The sequence below is a fragment of the Cololabis saira genome, chromosome 4 (genome assembly GCF_033807715.1).
Source record: "Cololabis saira isolate AMF1-May2022 chromosome 4, fColSai1.1, whole genome shotgun sequence".
Taxonomy (NCBI): domain Eukaryota; kingdom Metazoa; phylum Chordata; class Actinopteri; order Beloniformes; family Belonidae; genus Cololabis; species Cololabis saira.
Genome location: NC_084590.1, coordinates 48,418,049 through 48,438,484, shown reverse-complemented (window position 1 = coordinate 48,438,484; position 20,436 = coordinate 48,418,049).

The window sequence follows — 20,436 nt, the reverse complement described above, 5'->3', positions numbered from 1 at the left end:
AATCCCAAACTCCACCCTAAACCCTCAAGCCCTGAGCCCTCACAGACTTTCAGTGACGTCAGCGTCACGTGATCAAGTGTGCGAGGGTGTGAGGGCTCCAAATGGTATAAATAGGAATGGGACACACTTAGCAGAAACCGGAAACAAGTCAGATAAAAACGTCTGTTTTTTTGTTTTTTGTTTTTCAATAAACTTTATTTAAAATTTCAATTTACAAAATTCCTAGTCAGATCAAAATGTTACCTACCGGTATTATAAGTTTGGGAATGATCATCCAGATGTTTGAAAACAAAGTGGTAGCCTATATAAAGGAGCATAAAATTCAACAAAGAACACAATTTAAACATGCGCACAGTACAATATGTATTTCCTTGTTAACATTGTCTTTCTTTCAATCTACCCATACCAGCACATTCAGTATGCCAGGCTCAATCGCCGAGTAATTTCTTTTTTGTAAGCGCGTGTAAACTGAGTTAAATATTCAAGCTGTGTTATGACCATCTAATATTACTTTCCATTTTTCAGCATGATGTCATTTCATTTTTGTAAGAGAGCGTATAAATTGATGGTAACCTGAGCTAAATATTTCAGTTATATTATTACTATTTACTGCAACGTTTTTGTTCAACTTGCTGAAATTGTTTAAATTTTGTGGTCATAAATAAATGAATAACCAAATTACTGCCTGACTTGTTTGTGTTGGATCTAAAACTATCTTGCTAGTATTTACATGTATGCATTTCTGTTAACATAGGGAATCTTAATTCAAACACTGTACTCAGATCAAAGAAAAGCAAGTCTTGTTTTGGTCTACTGAGGATTTGTCTAATACAGTGCTTCTCAATCCTGGTCCTCATGGGCCCCTGTCCTGCATGTTTTAGATGTTTCCCTGCACCAACACAGCTGATTCTAATTAAAGGTCCTCATTAGCTTGTCACCAAGGTCTGCACAGCTCTGTTGATGACACAGGTACTTTTATCACGGTGTGCTGAAGCAGGGTAGCATCTAAAACATGCAGGACTGGGGCCCACGAGGACCAGGATTGAAAAACACTGGTCTAATATAAAATGAAAACAAATGAAATTGAACCTCAAATTATGAATGAAAAAATTATGATGAAAACTACATTTTGTCCTCCATCTTCCCACAAATGTCAATTAACTTAGATAACTGGTCATCCCTCTTCCTTTACTTCTCCTCCTCCTTTTCATCCAGCTCCCTCAGCCTCTTTTCCTGTCTTTAGTCTTGAAGAAAGTCCAAAACGTCATTTGTCCTTTTTTTTTGGTTTTCTTCCCTCCGATTGAATGAATGAATGAGTGAATGAAAAACTTTATTTCGAACATACTAAAAAAAAGAAAAGAGAAAAAAAATAAATAAAAAAATATATATATATATTTAAACCAAAGAACAATAGTTAAATAATATGTTTGTTGGTCGCTCCCTGTTTGTAAAGGAAATAATAGGGCCGTTGAAAAATCATCACGGGACAACAGTTTCTGAATTTAAATCACCAGTGGGCTATGTATTTATATTTACAGGTGAACTTTCTTCTCGCAGTCGCACATGTTACTTTTCCTCCGCCCCCTGCTTTGTTTACATTCTCCCTGGTAACCTCCTTTCATGTCACAACGCAATGAACTGTGGGTAATTCCCTTTCCCAGAGTGTGCTGGGATCAGGCCCCCAGTCTCGCGCTCAGCAGGCACGCCGATTTTTTCCAGTGGCCCGCCGCGGTACTGCAACAAAAAATCCCATGGGGCCCAGAAAGCTTTTTTCCCATAGACCGCAATAGTAAAAGAGAAGCCTCTAAAACTGTTCACAGGACACCTCCAGCTGTAATCACCACCAATTACTAATCTTTGTATTCTATATTTTTAAGTCATGGACTTTATATCCGTCAAAAATGTTTTATAACGGCCAGAAAAGTCAAAGAAAAGTCTCTTTCTGGGCGTGACGTCACGGCTGTGCCGTGGACTCGCAAAGCGCGGTCGTGTGTGTCTCGGGAACGAGGATGGCTGAAACTAAGCCGTTCGGCGGAATAATCACTCAGAAACACATTGCATTGCCAATTTGCACCAAACAGAAATGTTTAATAGCAAGAATAATAATGGTTTGTCATTCTTGTACTTAAACATTTCCGTTGTAGCCAACGGTGGTTTGTGAAAATAAGATATCAGGCAGGAATAACACAAGTCTAAGACCCTGTCCACACGTAGCCGGGTATTTTTAAAAACGAATATTTCCCCCCCTCCGTTTATAAAAACATTTGCATCCACACATAACCGAAGATCTGCGTTTTCGACCACATTCATAAGCATTCTAATGATCCTGTAGATCATCTGCGGCTCCGCGGCTCCGCGGAGGCGCAGGTGTGGGTGTTTCCACTGAGATCCTCCTGCACACACACACCTAACGCACTTCAAATATGTATTCTTCTGTTGCTCTTTCATTTGGAGGCAGCGCCCTGCACGGGACTAAATGAGGGTCAATATTAACAAAATGAGCTTGTGGCGTGAGATCCCCACCTCACAATAAAACTGACCTCCATCAGGTTTGAGCAAACGTGCAGGGAGAGAGATGTGTCGTAGTTGTTGCGACGGTGCCGTGGAGTTTTAGATGTCATGTGTTTAACATCATCTTAACCCTTAATCCTCAGCTTATTTTATGACAGTGCTCCCGGGGAAGCTGCACCTCCGCAGCTCCGCGGGCACTGCGAAGCCGGGCAGTGCCCGCAGGGCAGTGGGCAGTGGGCAGTCCGCGGCTCCGCGGCTCCTACGCCGTAGGGTGCGCGGAGCCGCGGAGCCTACGGCGTAGCCTCTGTGTAACGCAGTAAATTAACCACATTTAAACATAATATTTGACATATTTAAACATAATACTTGACAAAACTTGTAATAAAAAAAATATTTGTCTTAATGTAAGTAATAAACTTGGGAAGTTTCATGGTGATACCTGCTATTTACATTTTTACCCTATTTTAGCCTATTAACCTGGGGTGTCTCATCTTAAATAAAAATGACTCGTTTTATCTTTAATTAAAAAAAACACACAAATGAACCATGTATAGTCTATAACCATGAGTTTGAGAACAGCATCGGTTGATTTGCCCTATAAATCCCTAATTTCATTGTGTACATCTATCATTACCGGTCTGAAGGACTCATGAGCGCGCAGCGCTTGTCCAGAGCGCGCAGCGCTCGTTCACATTGCCCCGGGGCATGATGGGAGGCCCCAGAGCATCATGGGAGGTGACTCAACTGCGCATGCTCTATGGGCCCGTGTACCAGGAAGTAAACCAGGAAGTCAGAAATTTTTTCGGCGGATGCGCTGGGTGAGCAAACTCCATTGAAATGAATGGGCGGCCATTTTCGATCCGGTATCCAGTTATATAATACATCCATGGCTGGGATGCTGACTTGCGGGAAGGGGGCAGTAAGGGCTGAAAATGGCTGCCGGGAGCCCTCGCGCACTTAACCACTTGAGGAATGGGACAGCCTTAAGCCCTTACGCAAGGTGCGGGAGCGCGCACGTAAGTCTACGAGTCTGCGAGGGCGGAGATTGGGATTGGGCCAATTTGACGGACCCGGTGAACTTGTTCACGATCACTTCTTTCTTCACTGAGGTACCAGAGAGAGTGAAAAAGGGTTAAACTCGTTTAATTCCAACAGAGTGGTCAGTGTTGCTGTTCTGCCTGGTGGAATAATAAAGGGTAGCGTCCAGGCATCACAGAAAAAGAGAGTTTACGAGGTTGAGGTGAGTTATAAATTAGCCGTAAACTATCTAGTTAGTTGACATCTAAAGATGATAACGTTATGCTAAAAAACGGATAAAACTGCTACACCTTTGATGTAAACGAAGATGAAAAACTTAATATGTCAGTAACGTTATAGGTCCCTATATCAGCTGTTTTGGAGTGTTAGTGAAGTTAAGCAAGTTGAAATATAATGATGTGCCAGCCCCCGGCTAGCAACAGAAATATTGTTAGGCTAAGATGTGTTAGGGTGAGAGAGTTGAAATGTTTTCAATGTAACGTCAGGTTCATGTTGAGGGACAGGCAGTAAAATACAGCAGCAGTCAGTACCCAATCGGCCGAGACAAGTGCCACCATATGGCAGCTCTGCTGATCTGGACAGAAAAAAATGTGTCCCGCACCGATGTCGAGTGTGTCTGGAAGAGGGCGAAGATGCCGAAGACGGAAATCACAGCTAAGCGAGTGTCTGTGATGGCACCATCCACAACACAAGGTTAGTAATTAATTTAGAAATGATGCTGTCTGATGTTGTTGCTTGTTTTGAATTATTTACTTAACGTTATGTGGTTTAAAGCTATTATATTATGTGAAAATGAATCCCATTCATCAAACGGTGGTAATATACACTCATAACACTTCATCATATTATTTCAGCTGGAATAAAAAGATCTGTCACCCAGGAGGACAAGGACTGGGTACGGGCATCCCTGTCACAGCTTGGGTGTTTTACTGGAATGGGATGGATTTTAAGCCCAGAAACTCCTCAGGTACGACTTGTGTCTTTTGTACTTTGATATTATAGATATCAGACCGTCTGCTTTAATTGAGATGTTTTGTATTCACTATGTGGTCACTATCTATTACAGAGGACATGAAACACTGATTAATATGAGTGTGGTTTGTTTAATCTTGGGTAAGATATGGCTCTGAAATATAACATGAATTTCATTTGAGTTGGCTGCAAAACCTTTTTCACAGCGTTAAATAGTTATAGTTTAACACATGACATTAATCAGGAAGGGATTCCGCTCAATTCAGCTAACACATTATATAAGTTTTCAATCAATTTAATATAGTTTTAAGCTGTCAGATTTTCTCAACCCCTGTTTCCTGATCTGACGTTGTTTCCTGATAAATGCCATGATGACAGATATCCACACACCACACTCATATTGAACAGTGTTTCATGTCCTCTTTATGGAAATCAACTATTTGTATTTGTAAAACTGTTTGCTTAACTTTAAATCTAGACTCTCCCTATCAAGACCTTTGAGGGGCTGTTGACCAACCCAGGTTATAGCCAAGCAGAGGACAAGGCTCTTTATTTATTGTCATCACTTGCAGTCACTGAGCAGGAGAAGCAGCAGATAGAGAGAGCCACAGTTGGGCAGGCAAAGAACGCATTGTGGTAGGAAAGTGCATTTATAAAAACAAAACAAGATACAAGCTGAAACATTACAAAACTAGTAAATGAAACAGCTTAACTTTTCAAAAACTGAGAAATTGTAGCAACTGCTGACTGCAGAGAGTCAGATTATTTTTACATGTAACTAATGCTAGTTGTTAAGCAAGAACTTTCAAGGTCAGTGGTCACCAACCCTGCTCCTGTAAAGCTACTGCCCTGCATGTTTTACATCTGATTCTAATTCATAACTTGTCATCAAGCCCTTGAAAAGCTTCAGCTGTTTGATAATAATTGTTGTTATTATCATCATCATCATCATCATCAAATACTAACAAGAGCATGGTTAGTGACCACTGGTCTATGTGAACTATCTCTCTTATTTTGGGTTTCTTTATAACAGGTCAGCATATCGCCAAAAACGGATCACAGCAAGCAGCTTCGGTTTGGTCTTGGCAGCAGTCAAGCGGAAGTCCTACCCTCCTTCCTTATTTAAAACACTGCTTGGCCAGTACAACCTCAAAGAAGGATCCAAAGTAAGTTATGGGTAATAAATATTACACAGCGTGAATTCACTCAGCTCAGAATCAAACCTCTGTATGCCCTTCTTTTAACTCTGTGACTCTGTGAACACAAGACGGCTGTCAGTTTGTTAGAGCAGCTCCTGCACTGAAATGTTTATTACACATGATGTGTTATTTCAGTTTAAATTCAAATAATCGGTATGAAGCTTTAGACACGTAGGATCAATGAATAATGATCTCTATCACTCATGACGTCATTGATCGCTATTACGTACTCCGTTTACTAGGGATCACAGAATAGGTAAATGATAGGCAGGTTTTGCAAGTAAAAATATGTTTTAATTTGACCAATGGTTCTTTTGTTCAAGTTGAAATGTACAAGTGATTATTTACAACAGCATGGAAAACAGTTTACAAATTATACCCAAGAACTAAAGTTTATATAAAGAAAATAACTCCAACGTAAACCAAAGAAATAAGCATAAAGAACTGAACCCTAACCTTAAAATAATAAATCCACTAACTAAACCTAACCTTTAACCAAAACAAAATTACAATAATATTAACTATACTAAACTAACTACTCTAAACCAATCCTCAGGAAATTAGGCTTTTATATATAACTCAGGCGTTGGAGCCGTCTAATGTTTACTTTACTGCTTCCATTACTTTCGCAAGTTATTCAACCAGTAACAAGATTTAGCAGGGCCACAAACTGCTTGGGCAGATAGGCTGAGGGAAACCAAACATTTGGCCCCAAAGCTCTCACAACAAGGCAGACAGAACGGACAGCACGTCTTCACACATGGGTGGTGTGAGACGACTGACAAAGAGCACTGCTCCAGCAGCAGTTTTGTTGGGGAGAGGTTTCCTCTGGTTGGCTCCGGTGGAGGTGGAGGTGGAGGTGGAGGTGGAGGTGGGCGTCGCTCTCCATCAGACCTGCAGCAGCTCCAACTCGTCCCGCACCAGTGGACCTGAGCTGACAGGTGACTTAGTAGTGGCCACCTCCAACAGGGAATACACTCGTTCAACTAAACCTCTGTACCCCAGTACCAGATATTCATAAATAGTAGATAGACAAAAATAGTAAATAGAAATAGTAAATATTAGATAGAAATAGTAAATAGTAATCTAGAAATAGTAAATTTACAGGGATGTAACAATCGCGCTGATGGAACATAATTATTATAATATTGTAGATTATATGTTAATATTTCTGAGTGAGCAGGATCGTGGTGAAGCTGCAGAATGTTGGTGACCACTGTAATAAATGTTTGTTTTTTTGTTTTTTGTTTTTTTAAGGCATGTGACTGGGGAATCCACCATGAGGCAAGGGCAAAGCAACAATTCACGGAGTGCACAGGTGTTGTCATCCAGGAGAGGGGATTGTTCTTGTCTCACAGCGGTCTACTCGGTGGTTCTCCAGATGGGACAGTATCTGATGACTGCATCATTGAGGTGAAATGTCCGTGGTCAGCCAGAGCCAAGACCGTCCTACAAGCAGCAGAGAGTAGGGACTTCTTCTTGGAGTTGGATGAAGAAACTGATACCCTGGCACTAAAACAACTCCATAACTACTGGCATCAGATCCAGGGCAACCTAACAGTTGTCACCTCATTTTATGGACTCCTCTTGACCTTGTCATCCTGCCAGTGCTCAAAGATCCGACATGGGCTCTTAACATTGACATTCTGGAAACATTTTATAAAGAGTGTTTCCTTCCAAACATTGTGTCACAGTTTTAAATTAAAAACAAAAAGGAGGAGAGGCCAGCAACACTTGGTGTCCTTCTTGATGACTTTTATTAACTCATTGACTGCCAGCCATTTTCAGAGCAGAGAGCTCCATACTGCCAGAGTTTTTGGGCATTTTGGCTGATGTTCAAAGACCCACAGAATATTGAGTTTTAGGAGTACATAAACATTGATGGATCACTCATCCAAATAGACATTTTGCTGCCATCTACTGGCCTGATATTTACTGACAAGTTGCGCCAGCATGCAATGGCAGTGAACGGTTGTAAATAGATTGATGCCAATCGGCGTCAATGGCAGTGAATGTGTTAATGAACTGCGTTGGCGCTTACCCTATTACACAGACTGTTTTCAACAGGTCTTCTTCAGTGTGACACACTGAAGAAGACCTCTGTCGAAACCAGTCTGTGTAATAGGTCATATAAGTCATCACGAAGGACACCAAGTGTTGCTGGCCTCTCCTCCTTTTGTTCTAAGTACATGTTTTACTTAAGTACAGTTCTGAGGTACTTGTATTTTACTTGAGTATTTCTGCTTTGTCCTACTTTTTACTTCCACTCCACTACATTTCTGGTAAATATTTTAAACATTTTTTCTGGTAAATATTGTAAATATTGTAAACATTTTTTCTGGTAAATATTGTACCTTCTACTCCACTACATTTATTTGACATCTTTACTTTTCAGATGAAGATTTGACGATGTTAATGTCTGCACTTGAACATACCCTACATTCATGATCTGTAAATACTAATGTCCTTATCATTTTACGCTGTTATAATAAATGAAGTTTTTGGCAGTAACACAATGTCTGAAACACTTAATACAACATGTCTATAAAGAACAGTAACATTTTTTTTTACCTGGTATTACTTTTTTAATTCAAGTTTTCCTCAAATCAAATCACTCATGAAAATCAGTTTACAAGAATATACATTTATCACAATGGGTCTTATTTCATGTCAAACTATTCAAATCATGCCCTTATATACATGTCACAAATCCCTATCATACAGTCTATCTACATTTTTGATTGAAATTTTCTGCAAACAAACAGTTAAAAGAACAAGAAGAATTTTTTTTCACTTTACAAGAATATACATTTTTATCAATGGGTCTTATTTCATGTCAAACTATTCAAATCATGCCCTTATATACATGTAACAAATCTTTATGGCCACTGGGAAACAGTCCTCCACATTTAACACACTGCAGGGGTGATAGCGCTCCGGCGTCACGCCGGATTTCCGGCATACCGAGGTGTTTGCGAGAAAAAAATAAAATAAAATCAGGTTTACCGTTTATTTTTCTTATGATATGAATTTTTCATATACCGTAATACTGGTGAGTAGCGCACACAACGTTGGGAGCGCGGCGCGGCGGAACGTAGCGCCGCTGGACACTGTTTGTGAGGGGACTGTTTAGCCAGTGAGCAGAGCCGGCAGGGAAAAGTCAACAGTGCCGCGTGTCCGCGTGTAACCTAAATCTACCATGGCCTCAGCGCCAAGTGAGGCGTTATAAATATATGGGCTTTATAAATTTATTAAATATATGAGCGCGGAGTCGGCGAGGAGCCGGGCGCACAGTGAGTCGCGCTGTGAAGCCTGATTTATGGTTCCGCGTTAAATCGACGCAGAGCTTTCGCCGTAGGGTACGCCGTAGTTTGCGTAACCTACGGCGTAGGGCCTGCGTTGGTGTAACGCGGAACCATAAATCAGCCTTAAACCACACCTGCAGCCCATCAGTTCATGAGGATGAGAGGTTAAAACAGCGCGAGTTGTTCATTGCTGGTTCGTTTTGTTAACTCTGAGAGCTTTATTGGTTTGTTTGTTAGCTTGCTGGTGTTTTTCTCTCTGGGAGTTATTTATGAAGAAGTTCTGAGTTCCGTGTGAGCAGTGTTCGAGTTGAGGGGGGATGAGGGGTGATGTGATGGTGAAAACGGTCCAAATCATCCCCCCTGAAATAAAAACGGTCCAAATCATCCCCCCCCGAAATAAAAACGGTCCAAATCATCCCCCCTGTAAAACTGCCATCCCCCCTTTCCATCCCTTATGTCATTTCATCAATGAATGTGGTTTTACTGCTAATTCAACATTTAGAGTCATCACCAGAAAAATAACACCAGAAAAATAACTTGTTTGACAATTTTCACCTGTTTCAAGTAAATTTTCACTTGAAATAAGTAGGAAAATCTGCCAGTGGGACAAGATTTATCTTCTTATTACAAGCAAAACAATCTTGTTCCACTGGCAGATTTTTCTACTTATTTCAAGTGAAAATCTACTTGAAACAGACTGATTTATTGCTTGTGTAGTTGAAAAATACATGAGAACAGGACCTTGAAAAAAAATAATCACATATTAAATCTTAATATTGAGGAAAAAAATCGCAATTAGATTATTTTCAAAAATCGTTCAGCCCTACATTAGAATCATAAGTGTTGCCACCTCATTGTAAACAGCATCATTTTGTGAGGCCAAGCAAACCTGTATTTATACTAGTGTTGACATTAATGTTTTTCTACAATCTTTCCTCCTCATGACAGTAAAATAGGCCATTCAATTTAATGAACTATTTATCAAAATGTTGTCCCAGGGAATCACACCCCTGGCCTATGTTGTTCAGTTGTCTCATTCTGTTTTCTATGGGCTGCATGTGGTGAGCTTGAACAACAGGATCATGGGTCAATTTACACCAGACTTACACTTTAAGAGGACAAAAAATGACAATTGTGTTGATCGGGGCATATATCTTGGCTTAGGGGCTCGCTTACCTCCCAGGAAAAAAAAGTTCAGGCTCAGGATTTTTTTTTACTATCACCCCTGACACTGACAATCATTCATTCAATTTCACGCAGAATGGGTGTTTGCAAATTTGTTAGACACACAAATACTTTCAGTATATTGTTGATATTTTTCCTGAACTGGTGTGGGATGTGGTGCAAAATGCTGTACAATTTCAGCCTTTGAATAGAACGCTCCACATGTATCCTTGCACGGGAGATTAACCTGTTATTGTTCACTTCCTCCTGTGTGAACTGTCCATTGACGAGGAAAGACGGAATGTTCAGCAGAACTCCTTCTGGCAAAATGTCCCGTATGGTGAAGCCCTTGTCCGCCATGACCATATCACCTGGCTTAAGATGCTGGAGAAGTCCACAGTCAGCTGTTATGGCCTTGTCTGAGGCGCTCCCTCCGTACAGGTCACTGGTGAAGGTTATTAATCCATTGGGAGCTACACCAATTAGAGCCTTCAGAGTGGTCCGTCCTTTGTACTGGCTGTACAAATGGCTCTGTGTTTCCAGGCTCTCTGTGTTAGAAACTGCAACCTCAGTGCAGTCAAGCACTATCCGACAGTTGGGGAAGGCCCGGAAGCAGTCTGGCAGTGATGTTTGGTTCTTGGCTGTTGAGGGGATGTTGTTCTCAAGCATACCAACATACAAAATCTCATATAGCGCACTAACGACGGTAGTAAAGATGTTTGTTACTGTGGCTGTGCTACAATTAAACCTTGTTGCAAGGTCTATGTGGCCGCAATTAAGTTTGAGTTCCATTAATGTGAGGAGTAGCTGATCTATTAGGGGCATAATTTGGACTGTCCAATCAGAATGATACTGTAGCTCAAATTTAGAAAGAAGTGCTTCCAAAAACAAAACGGTGGCAGCATCGGGCAATCCGGTGAAATACTGGACTCTGTCAGGATTGGAGGAAATTTGGCTGAAGGAGAAAGTTTGCTTTTGTTTGTCCAATTGTTTTCTCAATTTCTCATTCTCTCTTCTCAGCATGTCATTCTCGATCTCCAGAACCACAAGACTTTTGGAAGTACTAGGGGTCTGTTCAGGTGTTTGTTGATCTGTTGTTTCCCTTCATTCCATGCAAAATGTGATGGCCCAGCTGCTTTGCCATCCGGGAAATGCCAACTGCACAACCTAGAGTGGCAGTTTGGAGTGAAGTTTTCACGCCTTTAAAAAAAAAAAAGAGAAATAAATGGATCATCATTAACGTTACTTTAGTTCTGTATTAGTCATGCACAGCAATTACAGTGAAACAGTCATTGGCAATGGAAATCTTAAATCTCAGGCTGCTTCTAATAATGCTTAAATACATAGAAAAGAAGATGCAAGAAAAAGAAAAAGTAAAAATAAGGATCTCAGATATAAAATGGTGTAGAAGTTAAATGTAATTGTAATTTATTTATTTAAAGACAGGGACAGTGCACAATTAATCTTGTACAAGAGCATATGCATTGTGCCAGGTTGTAGCAGATTGCTATTTTCCACCTGTAGTCCCTGGGCAGGTAGTAATAAAATAGAATACAGGAGTAATATAAAACTGTTGTAAAATTGTTGTAACACAAGTTACAGTAATAATAAACTGCAATGTAGATAGGTTGTGCACTCTAAGAAACGGAGGAGATTAATGTGTTTAACCACGGAGAGCATAACAGTTTCACAACCAGTATATGCATAAAGGGAACCTGTAAGGACAGGTAAAAACAAAAAAAGGGTGTAAACAGGTAATGTTAACTGGATGTAGACAGTAGTATCAGCTGTGCTCTTGCTTGGTTCGAACAAAAAAACCGTAAAAACCCATTACATTTATCAGGGATATCCGCAAACGGTCGGTTTGTCTTTTACGAGTAGGTGCAAAAGCTAGTGCTAACTTTAGCTACCTAACTAGCCCAAACTTCGTTTTTCTTGATTCGTTTAAAGAGCATATTGCAGGTTGGAGACCCCTGTGAATCAATGTGTAGGAAAATAATGTAGGAACTGAATTTTCATTGAAATACGCATAAATATATACTACAGTGACCTCCGGAGTTGTTTTTGTGAGAGTATTTTACTTCCGCATCTGAAAAAGTTGAACCGGAAGTGACGTCACATTGGGGAGCGCGGTGAATTCAACAATAGGAAAAATAGTGGATCTTAATGTTATTTGTGACACTGAAGAGGTTGTGAATGTGTATTCACACCAATATGACGGGCCACAGCCTTATAATTACGAACCCGTTAGGCCCCCCACGTTCTTTTGATTGACGGCTGAAATTCGCTTTTTAAAAGGCTGATTTATGGGTCCGCGTTACACCAACGCAGACCCTACGGCGTAGGTTACGCGGCGACGCACAGAACGCTGCGTGCGCCGCGTAACCTACACTGTAGGCTACGCCGTCGATTTTACGCGGAACCATAAATCCGCCTTTATTCACTGCAGCACCCGTGCTCCTGAAAGAAACTCCGAAAATAACTCCTTAAAAACGGGTGAGTACTTGTAATCTGTCTATGTTTGTACTTTCTAAACAGAAAACAGGCTTATTATCTTCTCTTTTTTTTTAAAAGCATCTGAAATAGCCGGGTATTTTTAAAACCGAATACTTCCCCCCCTTCGTTTATCCACATTACATCGTTGTTAAAAAAAAAAAAACCTTCCACACAGAACCGAAGATCTGCGTTTTCGACCACTTTCATAAGCACAGACCTGTAGATCATCTGGGGCCTCATGTACAAAGGGTGCGTACGCACAAAAACATGGCGTACGCCCTTTTCCACGCAAACGTTCAGATGTATCAAGAGTGAATTTTTTTAAACATTCGTTTATTTGTGTTTTCATGTGGATGACAGGTCCAAACGTAGGAAAATATCTTGGGTTTAGCAGATACCCGGCTACGTGTGTACGGGGTCTGGGCATACAGATGGGGCAGAGCTGTGGAGACTGCTCCCTGGTGTGACGTCATATGACGCTGTGTTCGAAAAAAAAAGCGTTTGTACGAGCTTGGCTAAAATCAGCCACTTTTTCCTCTGAATAAGTGCCCTTATGTCTTGTAAAACATATTAAATCCTACATTAACTTCTCACATAGTCATTTTCACATAAGGTCAGGTATCATTTTTGAAAAAATTCTAACCTGCAATATGCTCTTTAAGAATTGTAACTCACCTTATCAACTGCAGCCATTTCCTCGAGCCGTGGGGCCGCCATCTTGGGGCGGTCACTCGCTCCACTCAGTGTAATCTGTTTGTCAGGCACAATTAACTGTCAGCTCATTTAATTCATCATAACTCGCTGAGTACTAAACTGATTGTCACGCAGTTTTTTTTGCTGCAAACTTTATACATGTAGCTATGATACAGGGCACATGGTTCGGCGTATTTTAATATTCATAAAGGACTTAAGAGTAATAGAATATTCAGATAGAGAGAGACATACATAGTATCACAACTAAATGCTGGGCATTTGTTTAGATTTTTTTTTTTTTTGCTTTGATTGGTTTAGTTTTTTACTATATTTATATATACATATATACCGGCCAACACATGGCCAAAGCTCCGGGGGCCATCCTCGGTGCCGGGCAGACCGGCGAGGCAGTTCGGGGGGTCGCCCTTGGGGCGTAACAGGCGGATCCGGGGGTCGGTCTGGGGGCTTGGCAGGCTGGTCCGGGGGTCGGTCTGGGGGCTTGGCAGGCTGGTCAGAGGGTTGGTCTGAGGGCTTGGCAGGCTGGTCAGAGGGTCGGTCTGGGGGCTTGGCAGGCTGGTTAGGGGGTCGGTCTGGGGGCTTGGCAGGCTGGGCCGGGGGTCGGTCTGGGGGCTTGGCAGGCTGGTCAGAGGGTCGGTCTGAGGGCTTGGCAGGCTGGTCAGAGGGTCGGTCTGGGGGCTTGGCAGGCTGGTTAGGGGGTCGGTCTGGGGGCTTGGCAGGCTGGGCCGGGGGTCGGTCTGGGGGCTTGGCAGGCTGGTCAGAGGGTCGGTCTGGGACTGCGGCAGGATGGTCAGGGGGTCGGTCTGGGACTGCGGCAGGATGGTCAGGGGGTCGGTCTGGGACTGCGGCATGTTGTGGCATCTTCAAACTTCTGCTGTTAACTCACTCCGCTGCTGCTGTTCAGCTGCTAGACAACGTAGTAGGACGACCGCCCCAAGATGGCGGCCGCATTTCTCGCGCACCAGCAGCCAATGCGGCGTCTATTCTTTATGTCTATGGCGGGACGCCGCATCGACCGCTGCTGCCTATTGGCGCCGACGAGCCGTGGGGCCGCCATCTTGGGGCGGTCACTCGCTCCACTCAGTGTAATCTGTTTGTCAGGCACAATGAACTGTCGGCGCATTTAATTCATCATAACTCGCTGAGTACTAAACTGATTGTCACGCAGTTTTTTTTGCTGCAAACTTTATACATGTAGCTATGATACAGGACACATGGTTCGGCTTATTTTATTATTCATAACGGGCTTAAGAGTAATACAATATTCAGATAGAGAGAGAGGGATGTATATTCACGTCAAAACAGCAGGAAATGTACCTATTCCAGCATTAACAGCACATATAACAAAGCAAACCAACACAACAGAATAAAGAACAGTGAAAACCATGAGTGACTAGAACCAGAACTCGAGTTGTAAAAAAAAATCAGGGGGGATGGTGGATTTTATCATATGGGGACAGATAATTTGTGCTGATTACAAATAATATAATATATTACAAATAATAGCAGTGACCAAAACACCTGCAGAAATACTGCAGGAATGACATAGCAGCAGTTAAATGCAGCCTTCTGTAAGCTTTAAATATCCACTGGGCTTACATCAAATACATCAAAACACAACAATAAAAACACTTTTCTGAACTTATCAATATGACTCTGTCCTTCACAGGATAAGTAAAATGGATCACTGCAAAAACTCTAAATCTTAACAACAATATTTGTCTTATTTCTAGTTAAAATGTCTCATTTTAGTAAAAAAAATATCATTACACTTAAAACAAGACTCATCACTGGAAAAAACAACAACTTTCACCTGTTTCAAGTAGATTTTCACTTGAAATAAGTAGAAAAATCTGCCAGTGGAACAAGATTTTTTTGCTTGTAATAAGAAGATAAATCTTGTCCCACTGGCAGATTTTTCTAGTTATTTCAAGTGAAAATTTACTTGAAACAGGTGAAAATGGTCAAATAAGTTATTTTTCTGGTGTTATTTTTCTGGTGATGACTCTAAATGTTGAAATAGCAGTAAAACCACATTCATTGATGAAATGACATAAGGGATGGAAAGGGGGGATGGCAGTTTTACAGGGGGAGGATGATTTGGACCGTTTTTATTTCAGGGGGGGGGTGATTTGGACCGTTTTTATTTCAGGGGGGATGATTTGGACCGTTTTTATTTCAGGGGGGATGATTTGGACCGTTTTTATTTCAGGGGGGATGATTTGGACCGTTTTTATTTCAGGGGGGATGCCATCCCCCCTCATCCCCCCTCAACTCCAGTACTGACTACAACAAAGCCTGGATAACAAATGGGGGAGAGGAGGAAGTGGAAATGCCTCTACACGCTCTTATCTTGCTTTTCAGAATTGCATAACAAAGTAGTGATAGAATAAAAATGTAAATTCTAAAGTTAAACACAAGAACGTGACAGATCCCCGCCCCAAACCATATTTACACATGTACAAAGTTGCTCATGAAAGTATAGCATGAACTATGAAGTAAAACCCTTGAAAGAGGACTGTTTTGCAGAGCTTCTTTCTCGTGCTCCCTTTCTGCAGGTTAAGAGTGTTGAGTTTGGCAATGTGGTGCAGCCTTATTTTGAGAAACACCGACACAACCAATGACAACAGGTTGGAATGATGGTTGTCGATGCCAAACTGTGTCTCCTCAATGTGTTCCCCAAGCACAAAAACATCCTCCGTTCCAATCTCCTCCCGAACGATGTGCATGACTGTCGTCACCGTTGGAGCTTGCTTTGTTGAAACTTGGCCAATCACCCTCTCTGCAGCTCTCAGCACCTTGTAATGATAATAATAATACATTATATTTATATTGCGCTTTACAGTGCTCAAAGACACTTTACAGAAAAGAGAAAATAAGAATAAAGCAACTTTAATATACAAAGATTCAAAGATTTAAAAAACAAAATAATAAAGCCAAACCTTCACTGTGCCTTGTGATGGAATCACTAGCCCGCCGTTGTTTTTCAGGGCTAGAAGGTGGTAGTTCTCATCAAATGATGACGGCACAGCATCTCTGACCAAGCTCGCACGGCACACATTACAAGACAGTTTTCGCAGAATCTGCGAGATGGAGATGGGTACTCTTCAGCAGTTTCAGCGGAGGACATCTTTACAGCAGACAGGCACACAGTGTCATCTTGGGCTGCCACATTGCCTGTCTCACCAGGTGAGACACCGAACCATGAGACGACGGAAGATGGCCTGGAACTGGTGTGCAGATGGATTATTATTCCAGCCACCTTGTATGGAAAACAGGAACACAATACATATGTACATTACTCACAAGACATAACATATAATGATATTAATTAAGTATATTTTCAGAATTTATTGTAATTAAAAGATCATCAACCTTACCTGACGCTCTGATTGAATTAAACAGGAGCTCCAAGTGATCCTGGCTGAACCTGTAGGTGAGCACATACGGCTGAACTTGGAGCAGTTCTGGAATCATCAACATCAACGTGTCAATGTTGATGACAAATCCGATGACACACAAATACCTGCAAAAGAAAAAAGTTTTATTACTCTGATCACGGCGAAAAAAGACACCCCAAGAAAGCACTGTGTAATTTTGTTCATTCAAAGCAGTAAAGTGAATTTTCCATCCCATTCATCTATAGTGTCTTATCACCAATTCTTGAGTGCCTGTTACAGGGGTGCAAACTGACAGAGAATGAAACTGGTAAACAGCTACCAGGGTGGATAAATAATTAGTTTGCATCCATGTTTTTAGGAATGTGATCTGTTCCTTTTATACCTTTTAGGACACTTAACTAACTAGGAACAATGTAATTGCAGAACTGGGAGAATTTGAGAACAAGAACACATGCAATACCTACCATTACCATATACTTACCATTTAGAAACATCTAGGTCTGAAACACATTGAATACAAAATAATTCCAACAGAAACAAAACTGCATATGGAAAAACATTTAAACAAGAGATCATATCAATATACATACCATCCTTCTGGCACCTGCATGAACTTGATGTTGTGTAATACATACCATTTAGAAGCATGTAGGACCTGAAACACACTGAATACAAGGCAATTCTGACATGAACAAAACTGAACACTGAAAATACATACTGTTATGACCCTTGTGTCCGACTGATAGGTAGGTACAGCACCAGCTAACTAATAAGGACTGGCTAACTGACTTTAACAGTGCAGAGCCAGGTTTCTAAGTCACTGAGCCTCCAGCGATACCATTATACTGCATTTGTTACACTCACCAACGCCTTTCTTCTTCAGAAATCTACTCAAGTAACTTGCAGTAAGTAAAAGTATGGTGATTTAAAACTACTCCTAGAAGTACTTTTTTCCCCCAAAAGTTAGTCAAGTAACGGAGTAGATTAAATGTAACTTGTAACCTCCCTCTGCATGTGAATAATAACATTACAGTCTGTGTCAATAGTCAGTGTTATACCAGTAATATTTGGTTTATTTCTACAATAGCATTCTTGTGTCAATTTGTAAGTCAGTGTTATGGAGTACGACATAAGTCTTAGTTCATAGCCGGGTGAACATCTGCACTAAACATAGCCTATCTAGCTGGCTACAATTTCACTGGTGGACATAAATACAGTACAGTAATATTCTATTCACAAAACACAATCAATAATAATGTTCAATCTTACTTGTGAAAAGTAATCCCCCGATCCCTGTTCTCGATGGTCCGCCGATTGGAACACGAATATGCACAATGTTGTGGTATCTTCAAACTTCTGCTGTTAACTCACTCTGCTGCTAGGCAACGGAGTAGGACGACCGCCCCAAGATGGCGGCCGCATTTCTCGCGCACCAGCAGCCAATGCGGCGTCTAGTGTTTATGTCTATGGTCAGAAGCATAGGGCGCGCCGATTTTTTCCAGTGGCCAGCCGCGGTACTGCAACAAAAAATCCCATGTGGCCCAGAAAGCTTTTTTCCCATAGACCGCAATAGTAAAAGAGAAGCCTCTAAAACTGTTCACAGGACACCTCCAGCTGTAATCACCGGCAATTACTAATCTTTGTATTCTATATTTTTAAGTCATGGACTTTATATCCGTCAAAAATGTTTTATAACGGCCAGAAAAGTCAAAGAAAAGTCTCTTTCTGGGCGTGACGTCACGGATGACGTCACAGCCGTGTCCGTGCATTCCATGGATGTTTATATTAATATATATTATGTAATTATATTATATTAATACATTGATAATATTTGTAATACTATACATGTAATAATATACATTAATTCATATATTATATTAATACATATTATATTAATATTCGCGTCATTGCCCCGGGGCATGATGGGAGGCCCCAGAGCATCATGGGAGGTGACTCAACTGCGCATGCTCTATGGGCCCGTGTACCAGGAAGTAAACCCGGAAGGCAGACATTTTTTCGGCACATGCACTGGCTGAGCACATGGATCTATTATATAACTGGATCCAGTGATTTATTTTGGTCTTGTCCCATCTCGTGTATTTTTTGGCAAGATATCTGCTCACTAATTTCACAACATATTGACTCTGATTTCTCCCTCTCATATGAAAATGTATTGTTTGGATTCTTTTCTTACACCTCTAGCAAAGCAAATAAATACTACATCATCAATTTAATTCTGTTACTTGCAAAATTTCATATTCACAAATCGAAATTCTCTAATCACATACCATCTTTCCCGGCCTTTAGAAATGAATTCAAACAATACATTGCAACAATCCAATATTCTAAAAATAGAAAAGCCATCCGAACCTCTGAGTTATGTACTAGGTATAAAATATTTTTGAACTGATCTATAATTTCTGTCCGTGACTGTTCCCCTGGCATCAAAGGTTTCTATGTATGTTTTGTTTGTTTTATAATGTTCTGTTGACAATTTGAAATAAAGAAGTGAAAAAAGAAATAAATAAATAAAAAATAACTGGATCCAGTGCCAAAAATGGCCGCCCATTCATTTTTTTTTAATTTATTTATTTATTTATTTTTTTAATTTTGAAATCAGCTTGTATTCTATTTCGAGAGTACCGCGTGTTTTTTCTTTTTTTTTTTTTTTTAAACAAGCTTTATTGAGTCGTTCTCATATTACAAAAAAAACATAAACAGACAGACATACAAAACAGTCATTAATACATAAAAGTATAACAACACAGGAGCCAGGGGGATTTTTAAACAAACACATTAAATGAAGAGCATAAATTAACAGTTTTTACAGCTTTTTTGTTATTTGAGTCAGAGATAGAACTCAAGTATTGTTTGGTTTCATTCTCAAAAATTAAAAAAAGGGGTTTTGAATGACTGAATTTGGATTTATGAATATGAAACTTTGCAAGAATAATTATTAAATTGATTACAAACGATTCTCTAGATTTGTTTCTTTCATTACTGATGAAACCAAACAATAAATTTTTCCAATATAAAGTGAAGTCAGAGTCAATTTTATCGATAATAAATCGGGATAAATCTTTCCAGAATTTTTTAGTGTAGGGACATTGCCAAAACATGTGTACCAGTGTTTCAGGGGACATTTCACACAACGAACAGTCAACACAAATATCTCTTTTGAATTTAAGAAGATAATGATTAGCAGGGTAATACTTGTGTAATATTTTAAAAGAGATTCCCCTCACTTTATTTGTAAGAAGGTATTTGTATGGGAGAGTCCAGATGTTCTTCCAATTTAAGTCATCACCAAAACCAGACCAGTAAGCAATAACATAAGGGGTGGTGGTTATATCATTTTGAAACAGGGAACGTATATTACGATTGTTACTTCTTGTGGATGTAACTAGACAAACTTTGCCCACTGAGGTTTTCTTGGGGTCCAGATTTGGTAAGCAGGCTGGTCTTTCCGCCCCCTTTAAAAGAAGCAGAATTCCAGAAGGAATAGCATCTAGGACTGTAGCAAACTGCTTTGGGGAAACAGGGAAGCTACATTTGTTAAGAAATTCAGAATAATTTAATAATAGTCCATTATCATTGATTAACTGGTTGACCAAAATGATATTATTATTAAACCAATTT